Here is a 6,390-nt window from a genome sequence, read left to right on the forward strand (position 1 = left end):
AGCACCGAAGACACCCACCGAAATCCGTCAATTCTTGGGTCTCGCTGGCTACTATCGCAGATTTATCCAAAATTTCTCCAAAATTGCCAAACCCTTAACCACTCTAACTCAGAAAGGTGTACCCTTTTGTTGGAGCGAAAAGCAAGACACTGCGTTCCAAACACTGAAGCGAGCCTTGTGCAGCGCACCTATCCTGTCCCTTCCCGATGGGACGGAAGACTTCGTTGTCTACTGCGATGCATCCAATCAAGGTCTCGGTTGTGTTCTAATGCAACGAGGCAAGGTCATCGCCTATGCTTCCAGGCAACTGAAAGTACACGAAGTCAACTACACGACTCACGACCTAGAATTGGGAGCAGTGGTCGTCGCATTAAAAATCTGGAGACATTACCTCTACGTAACTAAGTGCACTATCTTCACCGACCATAAAAGTCTACAGCACATCCTCGACCAAAAGGAGCTGAACATGAGACAATGGCGATGGGTTGAAACACTCAACGACTACGAGTGTGAAATCTGCTACCATCCCGGCAAGGCCAATGTGGTGGCAGATGCCCTCAGCCGGAAAGAATACTCAGGTCGTAAAGTGAAGGCACTGACTATGACTATCCATTCCCACTTATCCGCGCAAATCAAAGAGGCTCAGCTGGAAGCCTTAAGACCAGAAAACGTGTCAGGCGAAGCCCTGAGAGGAATGGATAAGAACCTTGAGATCAGAAATGATGGAGTCTATTGCTTCATGGACCGAATCTGGACCCCAAATTTCGGAGGCTTCAGAGAGGTTGTCATGAACGAAGCTCATAATACTAAATACTCCGTACACCCAGGTTCGAATAAGATGTACCTGGATCTCAAGAAACTGTACTGGTGGCCAAATATGAAGGCCGAAATCGCTACCTTCGTGGGCAAGTGCCTGACTTGCGCCAAAGTGAAGGTCGAATATCGAAAACCCTCCGGCCTACTCCAACAACCTGAAATACCTGAATGGAAATGGGAAATGATAACTATGGATTTCATTACCAAGTTACCCAAATCTCCGAGTGGGTACGACACCATTTGGGTCATTGTCAATCGACTGACCAAATCTGCTCACTTCCTTCCTATCAAAGAAAACTTCAAAATGGAAAGACTCACGCGAATCTACATCCAAGAGGTGGTCCGACTGCACGGTGTACCTGTGTCCATCATTTCCGATCGGGATAGCAGGTTCACTTCTAGATTCTGGCAGTCACTACAGAAGGCTCTTGGAACTAAGCTGGATATGAGCACAGCTTACCATCCTCAAACAGATGGACAGAGTGAGAGAACCATCCAAACCTTGGAAGACATGTTGAGAGCCTGGGTCATCGACTTCGGCGCGTCATGGGATACTCATCTTCCTTTGGTTGAATTTTCTTATAACAACAGCTACCATACCAGCATCAAGGCTGCGCCGTTCGAAGCCCTCTACGGCCGCAAGTGCAGATCCCCTCTGTGCTGGGCTGAGGTGGGTGACACGCAGCTGGTCAAGGGACAAGTCCCTGACAGCACTCTCACTGGTCCAGAAATCATCCGCGAAACCACCGAAAAGATCGTACAAATCCGAGAACGACTTAAGGCCTCCCGAGATAGACAAAAGAGCTACGCCGATAAACGACGAAAACCCTTGGAATTCCAGGTTGGAGACCGTGTCTTGTTGAAAGTCTCACCCTGGAAGGGCATGATACGCTTCGGAAAGCGTGGAAAACTTAACCCAAGGTACATAGGACCTTTCGAAATCCTAGCCAGGATTGGTCCCGTAGCTTACAAACTCCATTTACCTCATGAACTTAGCAATATTCACCCTGTCTTCCACGTCTCAAACCTTAAAAAGTGTCTTTCTGATGAGACCCTTGTGATTCCTTTGGATGAGATCGAAATCAACGAAAACCTGAACTTTGTGGAAGAGCCCATCGAAATCATGGATAGAGAGATCAAACGAACGAAACAAAGCCGCATCCCGATAGTGAAGGTTCGCTTGAATGCCAAGCGGGGACCCGAATTCACTTGGGAACACGAAGACTCGATGAAAACGAAATACCCGCATCTCTTTCCAATTCCATGATTTGTATCTAAATTCTAAATTTCGGGACGAAATTTCCTCTAACGGGGGGATAATGTAACAACCCGAAAGATATTCCGTTAACGTAACCCATGCCGTTAATAAAATTTATTTTATTTTGGGTTTTTCCGTTAACTTTCAAATTAAATAATTCATTTAGAATTATTATTATTATTATTTCCTATGTGTTGAAACGAAATATTTATTTGAGCGAAAACACTCTAAATAATCTTTTGAGAATTTCTAGACTGCGACTAACACGGGTAGAATATTAAGCTCCAATTTGGTAAGTGATCCTTCCTAACTAGTGGTTTATCCTAACATGCATGCAAATCCATGTCTTAAACTAACTCCGTTTATTTGAGCTCCGTTTAATGTCCGTGTTGGGTGTATTCCCACCGGGTCACTAACTCTAGTCACACATAAAAAGGGTGGAGTGACCACCATTTGAGCTTTTCCCACACTTGAACTTTCTCTCTCTACTTTCTCTCTCTAAAATCGGATTTCTCTCAAGGATCTTCACTTTCAAGCTCCAATTTGGTAAGTGATCCTTCCTAACTAGTGGTTTATCCTAACATGCATGCAAATCCATGTCTTAAACTCTCAAATGCATCAACAACTCGTGTTTACGGTTTGGGGAGCCTCCCAAAAACCGTAAACTCCTTCAATGGGGGTTTTGAAGCCCCAAGACCCTTCCAAACATCTTCTAATGCTTAGATCCTTAACATACCTTCTCAAGTCTCTCAAGAAATTCCTCCAACAAAAAGTTTTCTACCTAATGTTAACTTTAGAAAATTTAGAAGTTAACTATCAAACTCATAACACAATGGCCATCTTTTTTATATCTTCGGCGAACACTGGAAATTAGAGAACTAGTCATGAATTCATGATAATGTAATAAAATACATACCAACACATTGAGATATGTGACAAGCATTCCAGACAAGACAACAAGGTTTTCTCGAAAGTCCCTACATCAAGATAACAAAAAGGAAATTAGGCTCACCAACAATGAAAATACATCAGCATTTTATCATATTGGAGGGTTTTGAATGTATTCATGACATAGTTGATGTTCAAGATAAAGATAACTACCCTAAAACATGGCTTTTCCAGTAGAGCTGAACCGACCCCTTCATATAAGTAGGAAAGAGAGTATTCACCACAAGAATTATGAAGGTCACAACCTGCATAAGAAAGTAGGTCAATAATTCAGAATACTTGCATATACAATTTTATCATTTTTAGGTGTGATGGGAGCATGATAAGGACATGGATATTGGATGAATTTCAATAACAGATAACAATTTTTTTTCCAATCCATCACTTGTATGCCTAGTTCATTTATGAACCATAAGAAGACCATCTACAGCAGGGGGAAAAGAAGCATCAAGTTCTTCCTTTCCAGATATCATCACCTTTTTACATAACACGGTAATCAGTTACATACACATCATCAACAGCTAACATTTCTACAAGAAATAGTTATGGTCTTATGGAAAAGAAACTTACAGCTCTTTCTTTTGTTATTCCTGGTGGAGCATCAAGAATCTTGATGCGGGCCCCTATCTCCTCACACATTTTATTGATGAATTCTCATTTTCGTCCAATAATACTTCCCACTTTTTGTGTAGGAACCAATATCCTAAAAACACTCTCTCCAGGCCAAAAGTAACTATGTCAATTGTCCAATGAGGCATTATAATGGTATAATATTCAAAGTTGGCTCTCACTGGAAAACCAATCCTAGTCGAAATTTTATTTCATATGACATATAGTTTTAAAGAAAATATAGAACTTACAGTTCCATACATGCAGCATCATATTGTTGAAACAGGAACCCAACATTTTTGCTTTCTGATACAAACTTGCATTGTTCATCAAACATTCGTTTATGAACAACTATTACAATCATACATCATACAGACTAAACTCTACACCTTTCTCCACTCTAAAATGAGAGAAGAAGTACTTAAAACGTATTTTGGTAATAAAAATCTTACACTCCTTTTATTCTCGTAGGCATGGAACCTGCTCTACATTTTCTTTTATTCTAGCCAACAAATCTCAACAGTGTGTAACATGGGTTTCTACAAATAAAACTGGAGCCACTTTGTCCATGTAGTTCCGAACAAGCATAATATAATCACACAATATGTGAATAAAGAAAAAAAGATATAGAAATAGAAAAATAAGGATTGTGGTAGATGTTCAACAATTGATATGATGTCTATATGACAACTTCCTTGAGTAAATCCAGCACCACAATCCCCTTTGGGATTCCCAAAGCTAGCAAAACCGACATATGAAATTTTCCAGCCTTGATCAGATGTCAATTGGAGTTGAGGGCTTTGAGAACTGGAATCAAACCATATTTGAGCTGGTTCACCATATTTCGGTTTGTGTGCATTATAAGTTCCTTTATAGTCACAATTATCTGTACACCCTGTTGAATGTGAATGGTAAGTAGACCAGTATCATCCTATGCTCTGCCCGTTGACCCAAGCTTGAGCCTTTCCCATGCTAGAAAGGTTCATGACCTTCAACAATGATTTCTCTTCGTGTCCTTTATTCTTCTACCTCGCTTTCAGATATTTTAGCAACAGATGAAGACTCCACGTAGAAGTTTTTCTCGAAAGAAGTGAATTCTTCTCGAATGGAGTGAACCAATGGCATAATACTCAAAACTCAGAAACCCTAGATATATAAACCATGCTTCGTGAACCCCATATGAACAGATAAGGAACTCATTATCCATGTGTGTTTGTGAAGGAAAAGGGGGGAGAACGAACTAGGGTTAGAATCGAAGGAAATATCTTTAGAATTAAAGACAAAATTTAGTAAATAACCTACCTGAGCAACTTTGTATGAGTATATGGTAGCATCTTCTAAGTCGTTTGCTTTGATTTTTCTTATATCAACTTTTTCTCTAAAGACTATTAGTTGTTAGTACCGATTTTAGGGTTTCACATGGAACATGAAAGAGGTTGTGATGGAGAAGATGGTAGGGGCGGCGATGGATGGTAGGAATGGTGGTGATCGTGATTGTGTTGAGGTTGCAGGTGGTGAGATGTAGGTGTGACGACCATGGTGGTGGTGCAAGATAGTGGTGGTTCGTACCATGGAGGGGAATTGTAGATAGAGAGAGAGATGGTGGTGCGTCTGATCGAGGTGAGCGTTTATGTGGAATGAGGTGAGGTGAGCATTCACGTGGAAGGAGGAGACGCAACAGGCGGGTTTTTAATTTTTTGGATTTCATTTCCCCCCTGGCTATTAAAAAACGAAAACGCGCGCTCATAGACTTAAATTATAAAGCGACACGGTAACACGACATGCTTCTTAGGATAGGTGCCCTCCGTGTTTTTAATTTTTTTTGTTGGGCACTAATTTTAGGGCACACACAAATATGCGTCCTCTATCCTTCAAATTTTTCAATAGTGACACTATTTTTTAGGGCACGCACAAATGTGTGTCCTCTATCAGCGCATGTCATTGTTTGCACGTCATTAAAGGGCTTTTTTCTAATAGTGTTTGATAATATGATGTAAAACAATATCTGAACTAACTTGAATAAAATCTTTCTCTTTTATGGTTGTGTTGTTTCTCATGGCACATTCCTCAAGCATTTCATGAAATGGTTCTAAAACCTTAAGCATTCCCTCAATATTATGTTCACCAAAATACAACCGACACAAGTTGTGCCTTCACGTAAAACAAATCTAGCTGTCAGCTAAAAACCCTAAACCCCAAATTAATCAACAGTCATTGACTCATTATTATTAAGTTATTATTTCACCTTATCAACCAACAGACCACTGTGCTGCCTCACTTTGTCAACCACTTCCCGAGCTGCAACCTTCCTCAAATTGCTTATTGACTTACAGGCGACAAGAAGAGGGTACATAAGAGCCTGAAAAGGATTTTAAAATAGGTAACTCTACATGGTGTTTTATGTTTTAAAAGAGGTAAAAGAGGTAAAAAAGGAAAAACAGAACAGACCTATGGATGGCTTTGTCCTATGCGAACGAGAAGAGATTGTATCAACTCTCTCACATCATGATTATTTGAGTGGATTCTTGCAATGATATGAGGTAAAACAACCAACCATGTGTTGATGTTAACATGTGAAAAACCTTTTTGTAGTGTTGTTTAAACATCAGCAGTAGCTCCATGGTTGAACCACAAAGTGAGAAGACGAAGGATGTCCTGGAAAAATCAGAAAAGTGAACTCATAAACATTAAAGATATATGAAAAAAACAATGGAATAAACCATTTCATTCGTTTCTTAGAATGACTCACCTGCAAGATA

This window comes from Lactuca virosa, chromosome 1, assembly GCF_052849685.1.
Source record: "Lactuca virosa cultivar CGN04683 chromosome 1, Lactuca_virosa_CGN04683_v6, whole genome shotgun sequence".
Classification (NCBI taxonomy): Eukaryota; Viridiplantae; Streptophyta; class Magnoliopsida; order Asterales; family Asteraceae; genus Lactuca; species Lactuca virosa.